The 13,946-nt window shown below is 48.2% G+C and overlaps 1 protein-coding gene across 2 annotated transcripts in view; it reads right to left on the reverse strand.

The window, feature by feature from the left end:
* Positions 1-13,946, reverse strand: part of fat4 (FAT atypical cadherin 4) — a 434,764-nt gene that overhangs the window by 53,412 nt on the left and 367,406 nt on the right. The gene's annotated exons all lie outside the window — the stretch shown is intronic.

Consider the following 13,946-nt stretch of genomic DNA (forward strand, 5'->3'; position numbering starts at 1 on the left):
TTGTAATGTTTCATCTCTGAAATTTGGATTTAGAGAAGTTAAAAGAAAGCTGGGTCATGTCCCAGTCTCCCCTCATGTGGAAACTGTAATATAATGCATTGCACTTATGACACTCCAATGCACAGCCTGCCAAAAAATAATGCTTAACTGTCTCAAACGTTTCTGGAAATTATTTCATAAAAGTTTTGCTTGCATACTGTGGTAGTGAAAAGGGCAAAACACAGCTGTCTATTTCTCTGATGCTGCTGTTTTTAATTATCTACTTCATGAGGTGGCAGCAATCACAACAACAAACTCAAAATCTGTGGTTATGATTTGATTTGGCACTTTATAACTAAAGGAAGAATCGGTGAGGCCTCTCAGTAATCTACCAAACTGCCTGGAGTCCTATAGTGTCATTAAAATATTTCACTCGGTCAGAAAAGGTTGAGAAACTCTAAAAAATAACATCATGCAAGGAAGGTTGGAGAGAAAGTTGTAGGAGCCAGACCCCTACCTTGAAACTTAGGGCTGCGTACCTTTAAGATCACTCAATTTTAGCTGCGCCTTTGAAAGAATGCAACCAAGTGAACTTTATCTTATTCTAACACCAACTCTCACCCCCGAAGAAATCAGAGTTCTTCGATCCCTGGCCCCCTGCCAGCTGTCAATCATTGGCATCCCCACCCTGGTAGGGCTATTCGTGTCTTGCAACTCACTCCCTGCTCCTCTGAAGGGCCCTTCTGGTGTTGTTAAACCTCACAGAAGTACTTTTTGAGGTTGGTAACACTCCCTCCTGACGAAAGGCCTTCTTTTTGGGCTTCCTTCCTCTCCACTGCCAACAGGCTTACATTCCCCCCCACGAGGGCTTCTCAGTCCCCTTACCCCGTTAATGGACCTTTCTAGCCTGTAAACCACCCACACCACTGTGCAGATATTATTGGGCCAGCCCCTTCTTATACAGTTTTTCCACTCCTCTTCCCATCCCAACTCTTCCATCTCCCTTGTCCTCCTATTCTTCCCCCTCTCAATCCTGCTTTCCATCCCCTCTGACTCTTCCCATTCACATCTGCCTCGTTTCCCCCCTCCCCTGCCCTTCCCTCTGCCCTGCCCCATCTCCCAGTGCTCACTCTCTTCCTCTCCTCTGGTCCCCTCTCCCCCTCCTCTCATTCCTGCCCCATCTCTCCTCACCTCTCCCTCTTCTCCATCCCTTCTTCAGCTTAGTCCAATTGTCCCACCCACCCTCTAACCCTGCTAGAGCTGAATACTGCACTAGGTCATGATTCCTTGAGTTCCACTAGTAATAGATTAAAAATCTTACACCTGTGCGCACTCCAAGGATAATTTTCAGTCTGGATGAGGGTGGCAAACTGGCGCTCGAGGATCAGCACTGTTAGACACCCTGCCTGATTTTCCTTTCCACTGACTCCATGGAAAAGATAATCGGGCAGGATGTAAAATGGACTTTCAATTCGTTATCGCCCGTTCTGCGCTACCGCTGCAGTCAAATTTAGCCCGCATTTATTTCAAAAGAAATGAGGAGACTGATAACTTGCAGATGCTTCATTCAGGTAAGTAGGTGTTTTAAGATTTTAAAATGCTACTTACTATGTAAACTAAGTATGCACAATTTATCAGTCTTATGACTTCATTCAGGCTGTTATGAACATTTTTCCACAAAAAGAATTTGAAGATATGAGATACAATTCAGTATCTTTTAAGTAAAAGTGTATTTACATAAGTTTCACCCGGCGCCCCAAGACCCCCCACCATCAGCAACAGCACCCCCCCACCCCCGCCATATAAACTCTCCCCCCAGGTCGGTGATTGGAACCCACCCTGGGTCAGGGATCGGAACCTCCCCCCGCCCCCACTCTGCCCCGGATCGCATCGCCCTCCCCCATCCCTCCGGATCAGGGATCAGACCTCCCACCGTCCCCTGGGATCGGGGCTCGCATTTACCTGTGATTGTGGCCTCCTGTACAGCATTCCCCACCCAACTGGAAGCCAGCCTGTCAAGGACTTCCAGGTTTAATGCACTCTACCAGCCACATCGCCCCTTGACACCACCCCACCGCCCGAGCGGGTCAAAAATTAAAATTCCGGCCATTTTTTCACAGAAATTCACAGAAACCCCACAGTGCAGATAGAGGCCATTTCGGCCCATCGAGCCTGCACATATCCCACCCAATCCCCGTAATCCCTGCACCAACACATATCCCACCCTATCCCTGTAACCCCACGTATTTAATCCCCCTAGCACTAAGGGTCAATTTTTATCATAGCCAATCAACCTAACCTGCACATCTTTGGACTGTGGGAGGAAACCGGAGCACCCGGAGGAAACCCACGCAAACACGGGGAGAATGTGCAAACTCCACACAGTCACCCGAGGCCGGATTCGAACCCGGGTCCCTGGCGCTGTGAGGCAACAGTGCTAACCACTATGCCACCGTGCTGCCATTTTGTTGGGAAATTCGTAGATCTCTGTCTGAATAAAATGACCAACTGGTGTAAGCAAGCAAAGCGTATTCATTACTTTATATTATTACGCAAAGACAAGTTGTGTTGAATGAAAATGAATGAAACTGATCATAACTGTCAGTCTCTATATTCACACGCTGTGAAATAAAGGAGCTTGGATCAAGCCTCTTGATACCAAGGGGTCAATTTTCTGGCCGCCGTCAGGCGGCTTTTCATGCGGCCGGGGGCCGAAAATCGGCGAAAAAGCGGGTCGGCCCCCGCCCCCCCCCCCGCCTGATTCCCCGCCCCGTCCGACTTTCGGACCGCCGTTTCCCCGCGACCCGCTTCAGTCCCCGCCGGCGCTGGCGGGACTGGTCGTCGGAGCACTAATAAGCAATTATCAGCTTGTTGAGGTAGATTTTCCGGGGCCGTTGCAACTTTGGGGCTTTCCCCACATCAAACCCGCCTGCGGGGAACCCCGCTGCTGAGACCTGGCGTGAAGCTTGCCGGCTTGCTTGCTGTCAGCTGCAGGTCAATCGGAGAAGCTGCGATTTAAAGGGACAGCACTTGTATGTTGAAGGACCTTGTTGTTGCAGGTTTGGGGCAACTTCTTCAAGGCTTAGGCACAGCTGTGGAAGGTTGGAGCCTCACACACTTCTCCAATGCGATCTCCTGGGAAGCCCCTCTCGCCACCCTCACTCAGCACTTCCTCAGCGGAGGCATCTACGAGAAGCATGGGATGCCTTTTTTCCTTCCCTTCTTGCCATTAGAGGATCTCCAGCAGCCGAGGCGGCAGCAGCAGAACCAGGAACAGCAGGATCAGCAACAGGAGCACCAGGCTGCTGCTCACTCACCTGAAGCTGCACAGGCCAGAAGGGGCCAGCGCTTGGAAGTGGCTTGAGAGCACCTTGCCGCGCTTTAGGGGGCCATGGGGACTGGTATCTGCACTGGCAGTCCTACTCAGAAGGACTTCCATGAAGGTCTGGTTTCTCTGTTCAACAGATGGCCAACGCTCCTCAAGAGATGTCATTCTCTTATGAGCACTCACCATGTTTTTCATACCCTGGCGAGTTATCTCCTCCATGGAGGTTGCCAACCTTTCCATGGTGATGCATTCATGCGCCAATGACTCCACAAAGGCTCTGCTCATGGTCGCTATGGACTGCTCCATTCACTCCACACTCGCAGCGACCCTGGAGACAAAACCTGCCAGTGACTCCTCCATCTGTACATGGAGATCCATCACCTCTTCTCTTGCGGATGGACCCAGAGGCAGAGAGTCGACATGCAGCGCAGCTGAGCTGAGCTGGCAGAGTTCTGCGCCCTCCGATGAGGACTCTCCACTGCTGTCCCTGTCTCCAGAATCTGCTGAGGCTCACTTGTGAGCTGTGAAACACCAGGTGACAACACTACTCTAGGTCCCGAAGGTCCCCCCGAGGTGTGAGTGTCTGCGCTGGTGCTGGGTGCGCTTACTTCTGCTGACGCTGCGCCCTCAGAGGTTGGAGCTTCCTCTGAGGAGTCTGGCTGCACAGCCTCTTCCTCCTCCACAGTGAGGACGGGGGCTCTGGATGGTACTGTGGGGGAGTTAAGGAAGGAGTTAGAGATGTAATGCCAAGGTTCTTCTGGTGACTCCCAGCGAGTTGGCATCTGCTAACACCTGCATCCATGCAGCATTGGTCTCAGTGGGAGGCCTCTTCCTCCCTGACCTAGGGAAGAGGACCTCCCTGTGGGCCCTAACCCCATCCAATAATGCCTGCAGTGAAGCCTCATCGAATTTGAAAGCAGCTCAGCCTCTGCCGCTGGCAGCAGCTGGTGCAGGCTCCTCTGCCATTGTGCAAGAGTGGCTGAGAAGCCTGCAGAGGTGGAGAAGCCTGCTGGACACTTTGAAAGCACCACGAATGATGACATCATACTGTGGGGATTTCTGACTCAAATTGGACAATTAGCAAGGCTTCCCACATGCTGGAAATTAATTGGCCACTTGAGGGAAAATTGCGTGGAGCTGGCTGACACTTTTTTATGTCTGTCAGAAACCCCACATTCGGGGAAACCCGACCATTTCCCACACAAGCCAAAAATCGGGGCTCAAGAGTTCGCTTGGTCCACTTCAGAGGGATTGAAGAAATAAATGTGCAAAAGTCATGGATATCCAATTCGGGGTCACAAGGAGGTACTATTGTCCCACACTCCCACCCCCGGGGTCATACTATCATATAAGTAGATAATGGGCAGTACAAGTCAACTCCCATAAAAATTAGATGCTCAGACCAATGAACCTGAGAAGGTATCTATGGCAGACCTAAATTTGTCATGAAAAGTATAAGTTGCCATCAAGTAGCTGACTTACAGAACTATTTTGATTGGTCACTTCCATTGCTGGCTCAGCACCTGTTTTCCTTAAGCCCATTTGCAAAGTGCCTTGTGACATTTCTCATATTAAAGGTGCTATATAAATGCGAGTTGTTTTGTTGGTGGGAGGAGTAAGATGAAATTTCTATGTCCCAGAAATGGCTTTTCACAACCACCGGACATCTCAAAGCACTTCACAGCCAATGAAGAACTTTTGAAGTGGAGTCACTGTTGTAATGTGGGAAACGCGGCAGCCAATTTGCGCACAGCCAGGTCCCACAACAGCAATGTGCTAATGACCAGATAATCTGTTTTAGGGATGTTGGTTGAGGGATACATATTTGCCAGGATACCAGGGATAACTCCCTTGCTCTTCTTTTAAAAAGTGCCATGGGATCTTTTACGTCCACCTGAGAGAGCAGACAGGGCCTCGGTTTAACATCTCATCCGAAAGACGGCACCTCCGACAGTGCTGCACTCCCTCAGCACTGCACTGGAGTGTCAGCCTGGATTTTTGTGCTCAAGTCTCAGGAGTAGGACTTGAACCCACAGCCTTCTGACTCAGAGCCAAGTGTGCTACCAACTGAGCCACAGCTGACAGGTAATTAGTCCCCTCTGAGATCCACTAGCTTTGACCGCTACAAATCTTGGAGCTTTAGGAAAGCCCAGTACAGAAAGCCACATCAAGAGGCACGGCCTCCGTTGACCTACAATGAGCAGAATTCCTTGAGTAGCCCAGGAACATCCCCAGGTATGTCCCAATGCCTGCAGTGGACTTGGGGCAGGGACAGGCAGAAAATTAATCCGCTTCCCCCCCTACCCCACCAACCCCCCTCCCCTCCACCTGATCCCAATTTGGGCCACAGCATAAACTGAGGTGTAAACCTGGCAGATCTGGATTCTGACCCTATTTCTGTTGTCCTGCAGGTGATCTTCCCCATTTGCACCCTTTCCCACCCCATGAATTTCAATCTCTATGTATTGTAAAATATAAAATAGGGATTGGAATGCGTCATGACTGTAACATAGTCACGGATAAGGCTTGTGATTTATTATCACTCAGATCTGCTCAGAGATCAGTGTGTTCATTTTCTCTGAAACATTTGAGGCAAAATTGAGCTACTTGGGTAGTAAATCCTGCTGCATGCTCTAAGCGTAGAGAGTTCTCATGGCATATCATGCAACAAATCATTTGCTATAGACAGGAGTGTTTTTGTGAACTATTTAAGCTTTGCGCTTATGATTCTTCAAAACCCTTTGGGGACTAAATTTTATAAGGCCTGAAAACGGGCATGGGGATTGCGATGCACGATCTACCCATTGAAAGTAATGCAGGCAGCATGTGAAATTCGTACTGCCTGCTCATTAACATGATTGAAGTGCTGAGCCCAGCGGTAAATGCGCTGTTGGTTGACTCAGCGCTCACCAGGGGGCCCAATATCATGGGAAGTCTGATCTGTATTTAAAGGATGCCTGCAACATGAAAGGCTGTCTGCACTTCTTAAAGGGGAGGTGCTTTGTGAGAGAAGTACCTCACTCTGACTGGAGCTGGAAGTTAGCAATGTCACAACAGGGCAGAAAAAGGGTACCTCAGTTCTCCGATGCAGCACTGGAGGCCTTGGTGCAGGGTGTCTATAGGAGGAGACAGGTCCTCTAGCCCAGGGTCCAGGAGACCTTCCAGACACACTGTGGCAGTGGGAGGAGATCGCTGAGGCGGTCAGGGCCATCAGTCTTTCCCCAGGACCTGGATCCAGTGCCGGAAGATGTTTAATGACCTCACACGAGTGGTCAAGGTGAGTGAATGCATCTTCAAATGCCATATCCCATCAACTGCACCACTAGCCTCACACACTGCTCAATGCACCACACCCCCATCACTCACCTACCAACAATCTCTAGCAATCATGACTCATATCTCACAATCATAGCTTCACCTCACAATCACATTCTTACCACTTTTGCAAGCTTCACACCCACATCTCACACCTAGTACACAATGCCAGCTATTCAACCATGACAGGCATATCATCCAAACACAATGCACCACACTCACTGACACACTTCCCTTTGTCTTGCAGGCCAAGGTGGCTCACAACCGGCATGAGTAGGAGCAAACAGGCGGGTGACAAGCACCATTGCAGAACCTGACCCAGCTGAAGGAGACAGTTCTGGAGCTAATTAGAGGGACGGTCACTGAAACCGTGGCGATTGATGAAGCTGAAAGCCTTAATGATGACAGTATCCTCATCCTAATCCTTCTTCTCACATCCCACTTCCCCATATCTCACAATCTCTTCTCACATACAAGCTGCTGATGGTGTAAGCATGCATATCTTGCTTTCCCCCCTCCCCTCACCACAATCCAACACTTGTGCCTTGCTGCTTTCAGATAACCAAGAAGAGCCACCAGCCCAGCCTGTGCAGGAAGAAGTAGAGGAGGAGAGTGATGGAGAAGAGACGCCTTCACTTGATCTGACATTTCCAGGCACCAGCACAGAAAATGGCACTGCGCAAACTTTAGAGGGTAGTATAGAGGCGGGATCTGCATGTAGTGAGTCACCAGGCACAAGTGGGCTGCAGCCAGGCCAGGGGGAAAGGGTAGCGCAGGAGCCAGCTCCCCGGAGGGCGAGTTCAGGCACAAGTTCTGCTGCAGAGGACTCATATGAGGACTCTGATGGGGCGACCTTCAGAAGGAGGGTGATGGGCATGCACACAGAAATGCTTGGTGCAATGACAGGCCTGCCAGAGAGCCTCTTGTCAGTGTCAAGGAGCATGGAGACATCCGGCTCCAACATTGCACGGGGCTTTGCGCGGAGCTTGGAGCCTGTGATTTCCAGGATGGAAATGATGGGCAACTCATTCGAGAACTTGTGGACTCAACCATGATGCTGGGTGTGATGGGTGATGTCGCAGTTTCCATTGCAGCATAAGCAGAAGCGACCCAATGTCTGAATGCTGCAGTGGAAGCTCAGACTTCTGTCATGCAGGCTCTATCCCACAGTGTACAAACCCACTGCCCCATCCAGCACCCCCAGGCCTTGTCACAACAATTTATAGGATTACAAGTATTCCTAAAGTTTTTCTTTTGACTCTCAACACATACAGACTGAAAATTTATTACGGAATGCAGCAACTTTTAAGGGTCACCATTTCAATCAATGTCTAAGTTTGAATTCACAGCACATTTTGTCAATCATATCTGTTTAATAGAACAACTGCCTGGAATCTGTTTATATAAACTATCTGGTGTTTCTAGTTTATATTCCAGCCTTCAATGTGACGACTTGCCATTATCAGCAGGTTTACCGCTGCACCATAAGCTAGTGCATACAAAAACTTTGGGGGCGATTTTCTGACATCGGAGGAGGCAGGTTTGGAGGCGGGAAAGGCGGGAAAATCAGGTTCAAAGAGGTCGGGTTTGGAACCCGCCTCCAACCCACCTCCGCGGGATTTTGCCGGTGCCAGTTTTGGAGGTCGGGAAATGCTCCCGCCTCCAGCTGGCCATTGTGCTATTTAACCTCCTTAAATACTCATTAAGGGCCTCTCTAAGCCTATTTTGAGAGGCCCTCCTGATTTTTCCAGCATTTCGGCATGCTCCACGTACCTCCTAAACCACACCAGGTAAACCTAGCGGGTTGACTCGTGGGTGGCCTCCTCACTGCTGCAGGTCTAACAAGACATCGTTTATTGCAGCAAGGATTACTTGCAGGTGCCAGACCTTGGCTTTAAAAGGTCTCTGAGCACTTTTAGAAGGCCATCCGAAGTCGGAGGTGCTGCAGCTTGACTCCATTAACTGTGGGACCTCCTTGGAAGACCCTCTCCCCGCTTGCAATGAGCACTTCCCCAAAGGCGGCATCTATAAGCAGAATGGGAACCATTCGTTTTCTTTCTGCATCGACCTCAGATGCGGTGGAGGAGGAGGAGGAGGAGGATCTGCAGGAGGAGGAGGAGGAGGGGGTCAGAGCACCGGTGTATCGACCAGCGGCAGCACACGAGCACATGGTTGCCCGGGATGCAAGGGATGAACTTATCATGGCCAGATTTGCATAGGTTGCCCAAGTTGGCACATGTCCTTGGCTCCATCCTAGGACATCATTGACAATGGACATGACTCTCTGGCCTCCTTTCACTCAGGCCACCAACCTGACAACGCAAGTGTGCCGGTGCCCGCAATGTGGAGCTGCCTAAAGCGAAAGAACAGATGGCATAACGCCAACATTTTGGCTTCAAATCATTTTAATACTTTCCAACAGGGATGCCATTTCATCAGTACACAGAAACAGTCTCCCAATCTGCACACAGATCTGGAGGTTATATCCCTTGCCAGCTGTACTCACACAGCCTTGGGTTCTTTGGCAGGCTTTTTCCTCCGAGATGAGTGGAAGAGCACCTCCCTGCTAGCTGTCACCCCCTCCACCAACATTTGCAGTGCCTCATCCGAGAGCCTCGGGTAGGCCCTTGCCTTGGAATTGGACATAGTGGTTTCTCAAAAGATGTTGGACGTGGTGCAGGAGATGCAGAAATGCTGTGGAATGAGCCAAGGGAGCAAGAAGCCATAAAATCAGACTGGAAAAGTGCTGTCAACAGAGGCGAGTTTCAGTCCCAAAACACTAATTGTGCAAGGGCATCCCATACCTCTGAAATCAAGTGGCCAATCAGGGGAAAATCGCAAATTTTTGAAACCTATCAGTGGAGGCGGGTTTCAAACCCACCCAAACTGAAACCCGCCTCCATCTCGCCTCCAGTGGGAAAATTGCCCCCTTTGTACAAGTACCAATAAGGTGGAGGGATGATTATGATTTGTCTTAAATAAAATTACAGCAAAGAGTAACAGCTCTCAGCATTTAATATGTAGCAGCATCCAATGTGGTTTGAATCACCTTAATTTCTAGCTGGTGGTCTGCCATAACACATACTGGCAATGATTTCAATCTTTAATACTTAATTTTAATGAATGATGGCAATAGTTTTTGTAAAAGTTAGCATATTCCCTTTAGCACAAACAGAATAATTAGGAACATTTTTCCAGATGTTGTAGAGAGTGAAAAAAATCATGTGTGCTTCCAGTTGATGTGTGTGTGAGTATCTTCGGAGTGTTGAACTGAGTTGGCTAGTGACAAGCCCTAGAATTTCTTTAATAACAACAGAAAATGCTGGAAAAACTCAGCAGGCCAGGCAATATCCGTGGAGAGAAAATAGAGTCAACGTTTCAGGTGAACCCTTTGTCAAGTCTAAAGAAGCACAGGAAATGAAATAGATTAAGAGGCCAGGCTGGGAGAGAACAAAAGAGAAGTGAAGAGAATTTCTGTCCTGATTAGCAGAGTTACATGGGGGTGTAATGTAGTTTCAATGAAAGTGACTGGACTTTACACATGTTGAGTCACAGAAAATGGCCCCATTTATATTGGAGAAAGGGTTTCCTTTTGAATGAGACTTCCTCAACTAAACTTAGTGCCGTGGTTCACTGTATCTACTTCATAATGTAAATTAGCATAATGTCTGGCATCTTGGACAGTGGATGACGGATCATTGTGTTGTGTTGCTCTGACATCATACTCACTTTACTTGGTAGCAGGGAATTTAAATACTGGCTTCCAGCAGAGTATATTTTGGGCCATGTGATTAGGGGCTCCATTTTCTACCAGTAAGAATGAATGGGGATGAGGACGGAATTCCAGCCTTGCTTTCTTGAACTGCCAGAATGTTTACACTGCCATGGCAAAACGCTGAGGGGTAAATGGAGTGCTATACATTAGCGTTCTAGATCCAATATCTGCTTGTCTGTTTGTGAACAGATATTAACAGCCATTCAAATTTCCTGTCCTTCACTAAAGTCATGCGTGAGCCAATTTGGCTCAAATGTGGTCTGGGTCCACTTCTTCCAACTCCTAGCTTATAAGCTTCTGCATTCTTCAGGGAATCAAATTTTGTTGCACACTTAACGATATAGAGATGAAAACTGGATGTGATATTGAAGGGTAGTGGCCTATCTACAGTTAGCAGATTATAAAATACATTTTATTGACACCTGATTTTGTGACAGCTTTTCAACATCACGAATTACCACCTTTAGGCCAAAATTTTACCGGCGCTCAGAGTGCAGGTTCGAAGGCGGGTCCACTGTCAAAATCACAAAGATTGACAGCAGGTCGGTATCCCGCTGTAAACCCGCTTCCTTGTCAGTTTCCCAAGTGTCGGGTCTGTCATCCCTGAACAGACCCGACAATAAGTGGCGGTCCAACCAATTTAGATACTTAAAAGCTTTTTAAAAGGTAGTTAAGCACCATTTTACCATGTACTTCCCATTTTACTATGTTTTTAACGAGATTCCCGGAGCGCGGGGATCACGTCAGGTAAGTAGGTCGGGTGTTGTGTCAGCATGGAATGATTGATTAACCTGACAGCTGCAAATAGTCTATGAAAGCTCCCAGTTCATAGGTCTTCACTTTCCAAGGTTAGAAGCTGTTGCTTACTGCATTTAGAAGACAGATTGACCTTTATGCAGCTAGCAAGTGTTTGGAGCAAACTCTCTATCCAATGACAGATCACTTCTGTCATCTCAACCTCGCCTGCCATCTATTCCATCAGCATCCCAACACAATCAGTCCCAACACCAGCATCACTGGGCATACCAGCAGCACCAACCTTCTCTGCAATCAACTGATGCTGCACAGAACACAGGGCATCAGCACCCGACCACATTGCTGCCCGGGACGCCAGCGATGATCTCGCCATGTCCAGATTTACTTCACTTAATACTGTACACCCTGGCTGCCACATGATGCACCAGGTTGGCACCATCCCACACCAGCACCATAAAGCATCCCTACAATGTCCAAGCCATTCCTTTCACACTCATCACCATTGGGGGGGGGGTGGGGGGCGTTATGTCTTACCATTCACTGGAACGCACTAACACACTTTCAAAGGTTCACACAAATCTGTCCAAGAAGGCAAAGTGTTGAAAATAAAGATTTCAATGCTTGACAACATATTAACAGAAACTTTACACGAACATTGGCTAAAGCAGGCAAGTGCCTACCCTTGTGTGTTGTTAGTTTGTATGATGGACAAGGTTGAGGGTGAGTGTGAGGGGTGGCTAGTGAGATGGAGATGTGATAATGTAGATAGAGAGGGATGGGTGGAGGTGCAAGGTAAGTTGGTGTGAGTAAGGATGTGCAGGAGTAGGGTAGGGAAGGCAGAGTGATGGGGATGTGATGAGTGGCACAGGAGGATGAGGTTGAGCGTGGCTTTGCAATAACGTTTCGTGATCTACTGTGATCATTGAAAGGTTTGCGCCACTGCAGCCAGGGACCCCTGACGACAGCCCTGCTTGTGCCCTCCTGTGCAATGTGTAACCAGGCTGCGTTGATCTCTTGGGGACATGTCTTCCGCCCATGGGAAGGGAAGAGAACCTCCCTGCGTGCTGTGACTCCCTCCGTAAGCATATGGAGGGAGTCATGGGAGAGCCCGGATGCAGCCGTGCAACTTTGTGCAGTGGTTGCCAGTGTTTGCAGCACCTCAATGCTGTAGAACACTGACAGCACAACTGTCAAAATGAATGTGGACATGGTCCCTTTAAGGAAACTGGCTGATGACGTTTTATCAGATGACGTAATCAGACCCGCTTCCTTTTAATTGGCCGGGAACCTCGCAGGGCGGGCTTAACAAGCCCAATCAGGGCAAAATCAATTGGAGGAGGCGGGATGAAGACAGGAGCTGGGTTTGAGGCTGCTGCCTACTCTGGCCGCACTGGACTCGCGAAATCGCAGCCACAGTGTGCAACAATCTTTACTCTTTCAGAGCAGCAATAGCAAGTAGGTGACAGAGTGGCAGTGAGGGGCCCATTAAGGCTAAAGAATGTCAGTGTAAGTGCTATTGGCCCTCATGTGCCTCTGCCAAAACCGTCCAATACACCAGGATCATCCTGGAAAGCAAAGATAACCACCGGCTTTTTTTCTCCACTAGTAACAGTCTCTTTAACCCTCCCATCCCTCCTCATCTCCAACTAGTGCGAGGTTCTCACAGATGTCTTTCTCATTATGATTGAGACCATCCATTCAGCTGCCTCTACCGCTTCCTTCCCTTCCTGCCTACAAAGCCAAATTTCCCCCAAGACTCCACCTTGTCCTTGCCCTGGACATGCGTCTTTCTCTATTTTCTCCACCATCTCCCCATATGCCTTCTCCAAGCTCATCTCATCCACAATAGCCACACATTCCCACTAAACTGCTAACCACTCAACTTGTCTTCCTGGACCCATACTAGCTGACTTTTTTAATGGTTTAATATCCTCAGCAGTGTGATTTGAAGTTGGAGGTAAGGGGGAAGAACAGTACCAGTGTGAACAAGGGAAGGTGGGAGAAGAATGCCAATGTAATCCGGAAGAGGGGTGGAATGCCACAGTAAATTCTGGTTGTGGATAGAGGAATGCTAGTGTAAACTGGAGGAAGGAAGGAACAGTGGAAGTAGGAACTGGGATGGGCAGGAGGAGGGGAGAAGGGTACTCATGTGAACTGGGGATGGGGAGAAAAGCATGAGCATGAACAAGGGGAAGGAGGAATAAAAGGATATCAGGATGAACTGGGGGAAGGAGAGTCCCTCGCTGACAACTGTAGAAACAATCTTAAAACAATTTCCATATGTGACAGCGTGAACATCTTCACTCTATGTCATCTACAATTAGTTTCCTCTTTGGTTACAGTCCAGATATGACCAGACTGGCTGAAAATTCAATCTGATGGAAATAATGAACCATAACATCAGTCGGACAGGGGTGCTGAGAATTGTGGCTGATGAGCCTGAATGTCATTGTCTTTAATATGATTTTAATTATGGAATAATCTTCATGTATAGGAAGAAAGAAAAAGAAAGGAAACAAAGAAAGAAATTAACATAACATTTCTATAGCACCTTTCACAACCTCAGGACATCTCAACACGCTTTATGGCCAATAAGTACTACTGAAGTGCAGTTACTGTTGTATGCTCTAATAAACCATCCTGACAGTTGTTCAACTGATGCAATGCACAAATCTTGTTTGTTTTGCACATTGAATTACATGCTGTAAATTAAACTTGAAGTTTATATATCCTGTAATCCTGCAGTAAACTGTAATAACCACAGTGTGGGGAAGTTATATGACTTTACAATGT

Source organism: Somniosus microcephalus, chromosome 2 (genome assembly GCF_052327205.1).
Source record: "Somniosus microcephalus isolate GS21.2 chromosome 2, FLI_Smic_1.0, whole genome shotgun sequence".
Classification (NCBI taxonomy): domain Eukaryota; kingdom Metazoa; phylum Chordata; class Chondrichthyes; order Squaliformes; family Somniosidae; genus Somniosus; species Somniosus microcephalus.